This window comes from Rhinopithecus roxellana, chromosome 6 (assembly GCF_007565055.1).
Source record: "Rhinopithecus roxellana isolate Shanxi Qingling chromosome 6, ASM756505v1, whole genome shotgun sequence".
NCBI lineage: Eukaryota > Metazoa > Chordata > Mammalia > Primates > Cercopithecidae > Rhinopithecus > Rhinopithecus roxellana.
Window position 1 is genome coordinate 65,553,712 of NC_044554.1, and position 13,494 is coordinate 65,567,205.

General features: G+C 39.8%; 1 protein-coding gene across 1 annotated transcript in view; it reads right to left on the reverse strand.

Annotated features, from left to right (window-relative positions):
* SND1 (staphylococcal nuclease and tudor domain containing 1) overlaps positions 1-13,494 on the reverse strand; it is a 447,074-nt gene that overhangs the window by 413,404 nt on the left and 20,176 nt on the right. The gene's annotated exons all lie outside the window — the stretch shown is intronic.

Here is a 13,494-nt window from a genome sequence, read left to right on the forward strand (position 1 = left end):
AAGGCATGTGAGACATGCAGATTAATGACCTCTATAATTTCATCCTAGCAAGTACCACCTCTTGCATTCTTCCCAATTATTAAGGAATTAATATCTCCATCAACACTTTCCATTCTCAGATTGAAGCGAACAATGAAAGGCTTAAGAAAAGGGGAAGCTGGGGCCACGCACAGTGGCTTACACCTGTAATCCCAGCACTGTGGGAGACCGAGGCGGGCAGATCACCCGAGGTCGGGAGTTCAAGAGCAGCCTGACCAACATGGATAAACCCCATATCTACTAAAACTACCAAAGCAGCTGGGAGTGGTGGCGCATGCCTGTAGTTCCAGCTACTTAGGAGGCTGAGGCAGGAGAATCACTTGAACCCGGGAGGCGGAGGTTGCGGTGAGCCAAGATCGCGCCATTGCACTCCAGTCTGGGCAACAAAAGCAAAACTGTCTCAAACAAAAAAAGGAAAAATAGGAGAAGCTGAAGGAAGTCCCTACACACCCTTGGGAGGAACTGAGCATGCTCAAGGCTAAGGTGGATGTAATACTTAGAGTTTCCCTTGTGGACAGTATAAGAGAGAAATACAGAAGTAATCTAGAAAACCCATGCCCTACATGATTAAAACATAAGAATCTAATAAGCACCTTAAGGCTCCCAAGTGCAGTCAGTGGCTCCTTTCATGGCTCTAATCAAAGATGCCACGCATAGAACCCACTTGCAACTGTGACAAGAGCTCTGAAACTCACCGGCATTAACCTTAAAATATTTGCAGAGGAGAAGAAGAAAGGATTTCAAGTGAAAGAAGGGAAGAAGAGGCATAAAGGAAAAATGACCCAAGTGATTCAAATTGTCTTTGCGAAGAGACGCATAATAGAACAAACAGGTGGGGGCTCATGCCCTGGCTTCACTAGATCTGAAAGACTCTCAATTCCACGCTTCATAAAAAATAGCTTCTGAAAGGTTAGTAGTGAGAAGGTTGGAGGGTTCTGTCAACACAGAACACTGTTCAGATAAGACCATGGAGTTCTCAGTAAAGGAATAATCCTTGTGAGGAAGTTGAATCAAAGGAAGAGAAAAAGGAGAATGAAAGGAAGCTGCTCCTTTCACTTAGAGTGCATTGCTCCCCACCTCTCCACCTTAACTAATGCTTTCAAGTGTTAAATATTGATATAAATACACAAATGAATTTAAACTCACATGTACAAATTAAAGAATAAGAAAAGTAAACATCTGAGCAACCACCACCCAAGTTAAGAACTGAAATATTGCACATCGCCAGAACCTTGGATTCCATGTGCCCCTCTCTACCTTCAGCCCCTTCTCCCGAACCCCACCATTACCCTGACCAAGGATTTTGTACGAATATATCACAATTCATTTATCCATACTACCTTTTTATGGAAATTCTATCAAACAATATTGTACATTCCAATATATAATATTTAATTGTACATTAAATTAGTATTCTGATAATGTCTCAGTATCTCCAACACCTTAAGCACATAGACTTTGGCCTAAGTCACTTTAATCCCTGGTTATATACCATGGCACACACATACAAAAAGACTACTTCCTAATCCTGTTATCAGCAATTAAACCCTAACACTTCTAGCCACATAACCGTGCTAACACCCTATCCTGAGAATTCATGTCCTAGGCATCATCCCAGGGAACTGACATTCCAAAAGATACGCTCTCAAACCAAACAAAGCCAGGAAGGAATAGGTATACTACAGTAGAGGCTGCTTGAAGTTCCTGAATAAGAAGGGCCAAAGAAGAAAAGGAGAGCTTGGATCTGACTCATTTATATTCAATTCTTTCTCACAAGCGGTAGAAACAAAACACACAGCAAGAAGAGCATAGTGTAGAATACCTGCACTTGAAATCATTCGGGCACAAATTCCAAATAAGGCTGAGGACAGCCAAGCTACATACCAGCACACAAACTAGAACATCTGTCTCTAGTGCTTGCTGCTCAATTTTGGTCAAGTTTTCACACACACACACACAAAAAAAGTAGTAACGCATTCTCAGGAGACCTCTTGGTAAAGCCCAGTCGTAAAAGCTAAGGCCTGTTTACAAGAAAACTCATCCTCTCGGACGTAGGTCAACTCTGGTAAGCAAGCATTGACCTAGCCTAGGAAATCATCTTCGTTTCTCAAACCTGACAAATGCAACTGAGAAGCTCAAGAACAGAGGGACTGATGAGAAGAGCCCCTCATCTCTAAATATCAGAAAGGTATTACCTTTCTAATGCCTCTGCCTAGTAAACCGGATCCCTGGGGACAATGGGTCTACAACTATTACCCTGGCCCTATTAAGGGCTTTGACAAACAACTTGTACACAGTAATCGTGCAAAACTCCTTTGTATGCCCTCTCCTCTCCCTGAATGCTAAAGGCTGCTGTCAGAACTTCCTTGCATTGTTGCACCAAAAATGCCATTCAGACAACAGTTAACGCTTGAATCAACGTTACAGAGATAATTTTTACTCTATAGGCTCTCTACACCTTTTAAACCATTGAATATATGAATTCAAGCAGCAGTCACCAATTCAACTTCCTAAGCAAAAGAAATAGATTCACTGTGGCAGGTACTGCTATTCCTACTCCTCTAGGAGGAGAGGAATGGTATGTGTGCACCCTTCCTCTGAAACTCTCTTCTCCTCATTTGGCTATTGCCTTGGTGCAGACGTAAGAAGAGACTGACTGGACACCATTATGGAAGTAAGAGAACTACTTCTACTAGGGAAGAACTAGTTTCCCTCCTACTACTCACAGAAACTGAAATCATTCAAAACACACTACAGGCCGGGTACAATGGCTCAAGCCTGTAATCTCAGCACTTCGGGAGGCCGAGGCAAGAGGGCTGCTTGAACTTAGAAGTTCAAAACCAGCCTGGCCAACACAGAAAGACCTCATCTCTACTGAAAATCAAAAAAATTAGCCGGGTGTGGTGGTGCACATCAGTAGTCCCAGCTACTTGGGAGGCTGAGGTAGGAGAATTGCTTGAGACTGGGAGGTCAAGGTTGCAGTGAGCCATGGTTGTGCCACTGCACTCCAGCCTGGGTGACAGAGCAAGACTGTCTCAAAAAACAAATAAACAAATAAACAAAAACACACTATACCTCCTTTTTGCTATTTCCATTTCACCTGCCAACCACTGTTAAACTCTCTCACCTGTCTTACTTGCCAACAGTCTTCATTCAAGTTCTCCCTCAATGAAAACATTATAATGGCCTTCTTGTAGCTAACAGTCTCCACCAAATAAAACCAAGGAGAAATACCTTCTGGGGGAAAAATACTTTAAATGTCCAGGTAAGATATGAAAAAGGCCAAGGGTCTATATGCTCGACAATTTGTATCTCATATGGCACCAAAACAAGCCATTTTTCTTCTCAGAAAGACCTGCCAAGTAATTATTGTTATAATTTTATTCCTTGATTTATTCACTTATTAATTCACTACAAACTTACTGAGCGCCTACTATGTGCCAGGCATTGTTCTAGGCAAGTGGCATGTTTCAGTGAAACAAAGCAGACAAAAATCTCTGCTCTTGGGGAGCTGACATTCTAGTAGGGTGAGACTGACAAACAATAAACATCACATCTAAGTATAATATGTTGTTTACCAGAATTTCAATTTCAGGAGAATAATGTTAAGATTGAGAAGAAACTGTCATGGGTAATTAGTCTGCCAAAGCTGTGCTGATTCATGTTGCAAACTTTCATGGATGCAGTAATTATCCTTAATTGCTAATTTATAGAGCATAGAAAGTCAAATGGTTACTGCTTTATCCAATTACATTAATAAAATGACATTCTAGAAAAATGATCTTAGAACTACCTGATACAGCAGGAGGTTTGTGAAACCAGGTGTCACAATGAATCAGTTTGATTGAGGTTATGGATTAGACATTTCTCAGTTCTGCCAATAAAGGTTGCAGAGGGACGTGGTGTGATTCAAAGGACCTGCCTTCAGGGCACAAGTCACATGGTTACAAAGGCTGAAACAACGCAGCTGAGAAGGAAAATTGGGGACTCAAACTGCTCAAACCCACTTACAGGTTTACTGGGAGATTTACCTGCAGTGAAACACTATATGGGCAGCCACTAAAATGTTGCCCAGCAACAGGAACACCACATTAAATCTTCACTAGATTCTGATAAATGACTTGGTTTGTTTAACTCTTTAACTCCTGGGCCAACGACACAAGAAGACAGAAAACTTCTTACACAAAAACCCAGCCACACTAAGGGCAAAAAAAGGGAGGGTACAGAAATTGTATGTCAATGAAGCCAATATTTTTTCCCAGCCCAAGAGCAAAAATCACTTTGGTCTGAGAATGGCATTTTATCAGCTCTGCAAAGAGGACTGGCTTAACGGGCATATCCGCTGGTTAAGATAGTATAACAGGTATACTATTACAGCAATATCTACCTGTATGAAGAACCAACATAAAGAAAGAGGGCAGACATCTGATGACAAATATTACAAAAAGAAGGCCCAATACAAATCCATACATTTATGGCCCACTGATTTTCCACAAGGGTGCCAGGATAATTCAATGGGGAAAGAGTAGTCCTTTCAACAAAAACATGTTGAGACAACTAGATCCCCATGTGCAAAAGAATGAAGTTGGCCCTCTACGTCATACCATATACAAAAGATAACTCAAAAAGAACCAGAGACCTAAATTTAACAGTTAAACTATAAAAGTCTTAGAAGAAAACAAACGTGTAAATTTACATGACCTTGCATTAGGTGATGGTTTCTTAGGTGACACCAAAAACAGAAGCAACTTAAAAATAAGTAAATTGGACTTCATAAAAATTAAAAACAGTGTGCTTCAATGGACAATATCAAGAAAGAAAAAAATAGGAGTATTTGCAAATTCTGAATACTAGACTCTTATCTCATATATCTGACAAGGGTCTAGCATCTAGAATAAAGAGCTATTATAATTTGATCAGAAAACAACAACCCAATTAAAGTAAGTTGGAGACATTTATCCAAAAAATAAATATAAATGTCCAAAAAGCACATGAAAAGATACTCTTCATCATTAGTCATCAGAGAAATGCAAATCAAAACTACAATGACATATCACTTCACCACTACTAGGAGAGCTAAAATCAATAAGACAGGAAATAACAAGTGTTGACAAGGATGTATAAGGGACCCCTCATATCTTATGGCTAGTGTAGCTGCTTTGGAAAACAGTCTGGAGGTTTCTCAAAAGTTAAACAGTTATCATATGACCCTGCGATTATATATCCAAGAGAAATACAAACATATGCGCACACAGAAACATGTACACCAATGCTCATTGCAACATCATTAATAATAGCCAAAAAAACAGAGAAAACAACGAATGTTCCTCAACAGCTGTCAACTTGTGATAAAATGTCGCATATCCATACAATTGGAATATCATTCAGAAATAAAAAGAGCTTAAGTACTGATAGATGTGACAACATGGGTGAACCTTGAAAATGTCATGCTAAGTCTTTTACTAAGCCACACACAAAAGGCCACATACTGAATTGTTCCCGTTATATGAAATGTCCAGAATAGGGAAATCCATAGACAGAACATAGACTAGTGGTTCCCAGGGACTGATAGGAGGGGAGGGTAGGGAATATACTAATGGATACAGATTTCTTTGGAGGTGATGAAAATATTCCAAATTAGTACTGATTGTTATACGACTGTAGTAAAAAAGCCACTGAATTATATATTTTTAAAGTGTCAACTTTATGGTATGTTAATTATATCTAAAAAAAAAAAAAAATCTTAGGGTCCAATACAGAAGTACAAAAACATGGGGACATAAAATGTGTATTTCACTATAGAGACTTCCATATTCTTGCAGGAAGATTAGATGCTAGCTGAAAAACATTAACAAATTTTTTTTTTAAATGGCAGCAGACTGAGAAGCAAAAGTCAGGCATGGTGACTCACCCCAGAAGAGGCTCTAAGTATAAACCTTCAAATCCTCTAGAAATAACTAGGTAGGAAGCCACAGGAAAAAGACAGATCTTCATTGAAATCTACAAAGCTCTAAAAAGGATGAAAATGGCCAGAAGCAATACAAGCTTCTTCTCAGAAACAATATAGCGAGCATCCTGTGTGTCACACAGAAGGGAGAACCAGGAAAGGCATTGAGCTGAAGGGTCCATGATGCCATTCTTCAACTGTCACAACCCAAAGGGTGCACATGCAGGGACTCTACGTCAGAGTGGCAAAGAAGCAGGCCAGGGACTTACCTCTGGACAAGGTGTTTTCTACACCTAAAAATACCATCAGGGGATGGGGAAGGAGCTGCTGTAAAAAGAGGAGGCAAAGTTTGATCCTATTGGATCCGCTTTAACGAAATGAAAACATCTAAAGAAACTGAATGAAAGCAAGAGTAACTAAAAGGAAACTCAATTGGGGAATATTTCAAAAAGCATATCAGGAAAAAGCTTCCTGGCAGCCAGAGCTGTTGCCTCCACAGGAAGAATCATCTCTTGAAAATTAAAAAGTCATTTAGACAAAGCAAGCAATCCCAAAACAACATAAGCTGTGTGGTCTGGGAGGCCTTTCCCAGAATACTCACCAACACAGCCAGTTTTTTGTTTGTTTTGTGTGTGTGTGTTTTGTTTTGTTTTTTGTTTTTTTTTTCCTGGCAAGAACAAGAGGCAAAGCTAAATTAGAGGGCCCAACATTCAAACCTAATGAACCAGAAGCCCAGGAGCTCATGGCAGCGCTGACTCACTGGCTCTGGATACACTTGCAGACCCAGCAGATACAAGCACAAGTTGCTGCTCCCGAGCCAACTGTGCCAAAAATTGGGCCTCAGCTTACATATAGGGAGTTTAAATCTCAGGAGGACCATAATAATCATCTACAGAGAGACTTCAGATAAAGACAGCATCTAATCTGGGCCCTTTTATTTTACAGCTGAGAAATCTGAGAGCAAGACAGGTAAAGTAACTTTTGCCTAAAATAACCAGGATTGACAGTAGAGCAAGGATTGGGGTTGAAGTTTCCCAATTCCGATATTCCACTATGCCACACACACAAATAAGCATTTGGGAGCTGATTTCTGTTAAAATGGTATCTGAGGTTACCTACTGATTAAATCTTTTTCCCAATTAAAATCTCTGTTTACATGTGCCAGTAGAACAGGTGTTGGACATCAAATCACTAAGCAAGTAAAGCTTCCATTGAGTTGACTGTCCCAAATCATACCAACATTTATTAAACCGTACCATCTGCAAGGCAAGCTGACTTAGAGTCCAATATTACAAAAGAACACCCAAAAAGGAGACGCAAAGAAGAAAACTTCAAAACGATAAAATGCAGGATCGGCAAACTACAGCCACTAGCCAAATCCAGCCTACAGCCTGTTTTTGTACAGTCCATGAGCTAAAAATGGTTTTTACATTTTTAAAAGGTTGGAAAAACATCAAAAGAAGATTATGTAACATGCAAAGAGTATGAAAGTCAAATTTCAGTGTCCATAAATAAAGTTTTATTGGAACACGTCAAGCTCATTCATTTATGTATTGTCTAGGGCTGCTTTCGCACTAGAATGGCAGAGTTGAGTAGTTGCGACAGGGACCATATGGCTGGCAAAGCCTAAAATATTTATTACCTGGCCCTTTACAGAGTAAGTTTGCCAACCCCTGATATAAAGCATTATGACAAGCGAGTGAGATGAAAACTAGTTTTATGGTCGTCTGAATAGCAAGTGCATGGCAAAAATAAATTCTGAACCAATTCAAGTTACACAAACTGCTTGTTTTTATAATCAGAGAAGGAGCTGCAGTATATGGCAATAAGAATTTAGTTTCAGAATCAAATCAATGTCAGCAGTGACCTTTGAAAGTTATTTAATTGGCTCCATTAGCTTCCGTTTCATCATTTATAAAATAAATACATAAGAATATATATAAGTTGTTATGATCCAGTTTGTCAATCTGTTGCTGAAATAAAAATAAAATGAAGAGTTGTTATGAAACCTAAACAAAATAAAAGCACTTAGCACGGAGCCCAACCCAGGGACACAATAAATATAGCCAACATTGTTGTTATAAGAAATGGCTCAAAGTGTGGTCTGCTATAAAGATTGGAAGAGTATGTACAATAGAAAAAGATGGACATTCCTCTAGGGATATAAAAGAAAATATCACGGCCAGGCGCAGTGGCTTACGCCTGTAAACCCAACACTTTGGGAGGCCAAGGCAGGTGGATCACCTGAGGTCAGGAGTTTGAGACCAGCCTGGCCAACATGGTGAAACCCCGTCTCTACTAAAAATACAAAAATTAGCTAGATGTGATGGTAGGCATTTGTAATCCCAGCTACTCAGGAGGCTGAAGCAGGAGAATCGCTTGAACCCAAGAGGCAGAGGTTACAGTGAGCCGAGATCAGGCTATTGAACTCCAGACTGGGCAACAAGAGCGAAACTGCGTCTCAAAAATAAAGAAAGAAAATATCAAAGTCACAGAAATTCTCTCACCACTGAATTCAGTCAGATTTAGACTTATAACCTGTAATCTAATTCCCCTGATGTATCAGTTAAGATACCCACTCATTGGAAAGTAGATTTAAGTACCTATTTCCAAATCTCTATCCTCTGGGGTGACAGTAATAAGTATCATCCCTTTAGTTTGTACTGAACTTCATACTTGACAAACTGTATTGGCAATCACAGCCGCAGATGGTGTGGCTAATTGGAACAACCATGAGCTCTGAAATTATATAGCCTTGAGTTTGAACACAAACTCAAGTGAAAATCATTCTGCACACTGTGATATTCCTTCATCTATAAATGAAGATAATACCACTATCTCCTCTGGGTTATTTGGATTATTACATAAGATCCCTGACTCCCTGAAATCAAGAAGGTAAGTCAATAAATGTTAAAGGAACATTAATCTCTCTTCCCTTCCTTCCCTGCTCTCCTCCCCTTCTCATCCTCACATCAATGCCCTGAGAAAGTAGGACAGTGACCCTTATCCTCATTTTACAGATGAGAAAACTATGGCACAGTAAGATGGCATCAGGGCTAGAACACAGGTTTTCCCAGTGTACTTGCTAATAAACCCCAAATACTAAATCTGTGATATGAGAACCATGAGCCAAAATATTGATGACTTACATAAAAGAACACAACCAAGACTGTAGCTTAGCCTTCACAGTCGAAGCCTTAACCATGAAGGAACTCATTCAATCTCCTGGAAACCAGTGTCAGGACTGTTTCCAGGACAATGGTTCTCTGCAAAGCCAAGTCTTCTGTACCTCATGCTGAGCTCTGCTGTTGCCAAGGACCTGGGAGATCAAGACTTATTTACTCAGAAATAAGACAGAACAACTCAGGAAGAACTAACCACACATAGCAGACAAATGTGAAGTGTCATTTAAGAGAAGCCTACCCCAGGTGTCGAAAGAAAATCTTTCAGGATAGGTAACAGTTATGTGTTAACTTGCCAGAGGAGGAACCAAAAATTAACTGTCTCCAGGACATAAAAAAAAGAGTATCACTATATAGAGGGGACTTTCTCCTCTATCAAATGGCGAGGGTCAAGTACTCAGGCTATTAAAGGTAAAGGAAAGTTACTGCAGTGATCAGTGTTCGTTATTCTCTTCCCATGTTCCCCTTCAGAAAGGAGCTTTTCTGAATTTCCTTAAGTGTTATAATCTGAGAAAACAAAGCATAAAGACAGACTAGAGCACCAAACCACTCAATAAGATTAACTACTACATACTATTTTATTGAATAATGATTCTAGCAGGTCAGAGAAACCAGAATTTCTGAAGCGTGCATCTAAACATATACACTAAAAATCAAGAAGTTTGATACTGAACAGCCACTGAGAATTTAGGTCTAACAGTTATCACGACTCCTAAAAATAACATTCTGATGGGAAAAAGGAATCAAACATATACTACTGGGGTAAATGTATAAACCTCTAGTGAAGAAAAATGTTTTAATAAGAAAAAAAAAATGAAGGTTTTTTGTTTTTTTGAGATGGAGTCTCACTCTGTTGCCCAGGCTGGAGTGCAATGGCCTGATCTCGGCTCACTGCAACCTCCACCTCTCAGGCTCAAGTAATTCTCATGCCTCACCCTCCCAAGTAGCTGAGACCACAGGTATGTGCCACCAAGTGCAGCTAATTTTTGTATTTTTAACAGAAATGGGGTTTCACCATGTTGGCCAGACTGGTCTCAAACTCCTGACCTCAGGTGATCTGCCTGCCTTGGCCTCCCAAAGTGCTGGGATTAAGGCATGAGCCACTGCACCCGGCCAAAATAAGGTGTTTGTTTTAAACACTAAATATATCACAGAAAAACTGGGATCATTTTTAAAAGTACTTTATTTCAATTCCAGACAAATACCAAAAGCACATTAAATTTGGAGGAAAAAAATAAACCCAGCTCAAGCCTTCCAAGAAGTTTAAAAGGAAGCTGGAAATATTTCAAAGAAAAAAGCCTAAAAGCAAAGCATTTTTTTTCTCCAAAAACAAAAGAGATGCTAATTTTCTGCTATGATGCTAGGTAGTCTTTATTTTAAGGGTGACTAATCCTATGGCTAAATCACCTTAAGCTACCAACAGGTCAAAAAAGCTATAAAGACTCCCCTTGGTCAGCGCAAGCTGGCAGGATACTAGGACCTGAAGATTAAACCAGCACTTGCTGGCAGGTCACAGAAAGCTGAAGACTCAGCTAGTGTGAGCAGATTTGTCACCTACAGGGGAACTGAGCAAATCATACCTAGAGGATAATGAGAGCTAAGTTTCTCAGAGGGGAGTTACAAATACAGAAAGGCCAGGAAAAAAAATCCTGTTAGATTAGAAGTAAATCCTTGCTTTTTAATATATACAGATAAATATAAAAATAGAGAGATATATGTGTGTTGTTTACATACACAAATACTTCCTGGCTCCATCCACTAAGGAAGAGGGCCCAAAAACTATGATACCCCAGTAGCAATGGGCACAGCTAGTACCCAGATCTTGGCTAAACATTCCTGTTTCTTGGAGGGAATGCAGGAATGCAGGTGGGGATGGAAGGAGGGAGGAGGGTAAGAAGGGACAGAGGAAGGCAGGAAAGGAGAGAGCAAGACAGGAAGACAGGAAGACAGGAAGACAGAGAGACAGGGAGGCAGGCAGGCAGGCAGGCAGGGAGGGAGGGAGGAAGGGAGTGAGGAAGGAAGGGAGGACAGAGGAGGAAGGGAGGAAGGAAAAGGAGAAGGAAGGAGAAGGAAGGAGAAGGAAGGAGAAGGAAGGGGAAGGAAAGGGAAGAAAAGGGAAGGAAGGAAAACTCTTCTATGCTAAATAGAACCAAGGCTTCTTGAAGAAACAGCTGATTCCAGGGTTGGGGCAGGGAAAGCACAGTATGAGCCTGGAATACCTTGCTGTGTCAGAAGAAAAGAAAGTGTTCAAAGAATAATGGGGACATAACAAAATGACATAAGAACCAGTTTACAAGAGCTCTCATTAGCCAAAACTGGGACAACTTGAAAATCAACATAATTAATAGTAATAGGTTATAATCCATTGAATAAATACATGAATAAAAAATGTGGAAGAGAAAGTTCTCTATTACAGTTGAACAACAACTAATAAATGTAGAATTGATAATGGAATTAGAAAATAATTGTGTGCCAACAAATCACACTAATAAGAATCATTAATGGAGGCCGGGCACAGTGGCTCACACCTGTAATCCCAGCACTTTGGGAGGCTGAGGCAGGCAGATCACCTGAGGTCAGGAGTTGGTTATCAGTCTGGCCAACACGGCAAAACCCCGTCTCTACTAAAAATACAAAAATTAGCCGGGCAGGGGGCGTGTGTCTATAGTCCCAGCTACTCGGGAGACTAAGGCAGGAGAATTGCTTAAACCCAGGAGGCAAAGGCTGCAGAGAGCTGAGATCGCACCACTGTAAGCCAGCCTGGGCAACAGAGTGAGACTCCGTCTCAAAAAAAAAAAAAAGAAAAAGAAAAGATATGTGTAGAATCTCAAAATAGCTTCTCACAAAGTACTAGTTACATATTATTTATATACACTATATAATATAGTTAATATATCATATATAATAAACATTACATGATATCTATTACATATATATTATAATATACTATGTTTATATATGACATATACTATGTATCATACATCATAAATATTTTAGCTATCTCCTACCGAAGAATATATATTACTAAATAATGAATAGGTTAAAATATGTATTACTTACTATATAAAATAGATTACTTATTACATAAAATACTTATACCTAAAACTACACTGAGGAAACCTGACAGACACCATCTCAATCAAGTAATTACAGTTATCAACACTAGTAATGTGACAATGATATGGTGTGCCTCACTGATATGGTGCACTGAGGAGAACTTAGCATCATTTATATGGTATTTCTGCCAAAATGACAGTCTTAAATTCAATCATAAGGAAGCAACAGACAAACTCATGACAAGGCACATTCTATAAAGTAACTCTTGGAAAAAAATGTCAGGATCATGAAAATCAAGGAAAGACTGAGGAATTATTCCTGAATGAAGGAAACAAGAGACATGACAGCTAATAGGTGACCCTGGGGTAACCGGCAAAATCTGAAGGGAGTTTGCCAGTTGGATGGCAGTATTGTATCCATGTTAATCTTTTTCTTTTTTTTCTTTTTTTTCTTTTTTGGGATGGAGTCTTGCTCTGTCACCCAGGCTGGAGTGCAGTGGTGCGATCTCGGCTCACTGCAACCTCCGCCTCCTGGGTTCAAGGGATTCTCCAGTCTCGGGCCCCCGAGTAGCTGGACTACAGATGCATGCCAGCACGCTCAGCTACTTTTTTGTATTTTTAGTAGAGACAGGATTTTGTCATGTTGAACAGGTTGGTCGAACTCCTGACCTCAAGTAATCCGCCTGCCTCCTGCCTCAGCCTCCCAAAGTGCTAGGATTACAGGCATGAGCCACTGCACCCTGCCATAACCATGTTAATATCTGATCTTGATGGTTTTATTGTGTTCATATAGATGAGTATCCTCGGTTTTAAGACAATATTTAGAAGTACTAAAGTATTAAAGGGATATGGTATACGGGATACCATATCTGCAGATTACTTTCAAATAATTCAGAAAAAAATAATACAGAAGATCCTCACTGTTCAGATTCTGAATTTTCAAATTTGCCTACTCACTATATTTGTAACCCCCAAATCAATACTCTAGGCACTGTTACTGTCATTTACGGTCATGTACATGCACAAAGTGGTAAAAACTTGAGTTGCCTGATGTCCTCGTTCCCAGCAGGGAAATGCTCTGCCTTCTTGTTTCAGCTTTCACACAGTAAACCAGTGTTCTTTATGTGGTCTATTTAGTGCCACATGTTTTACATTTTAGTGCTATTGTTGACTTCACTGTTTAAAATAGCCCTGAAGGGTAGTTCTGACTTGCTGTCTAGTATTCCTAGCACAAGAAAGCTGTTGTGATATACCTTACAGAGGAAATAGA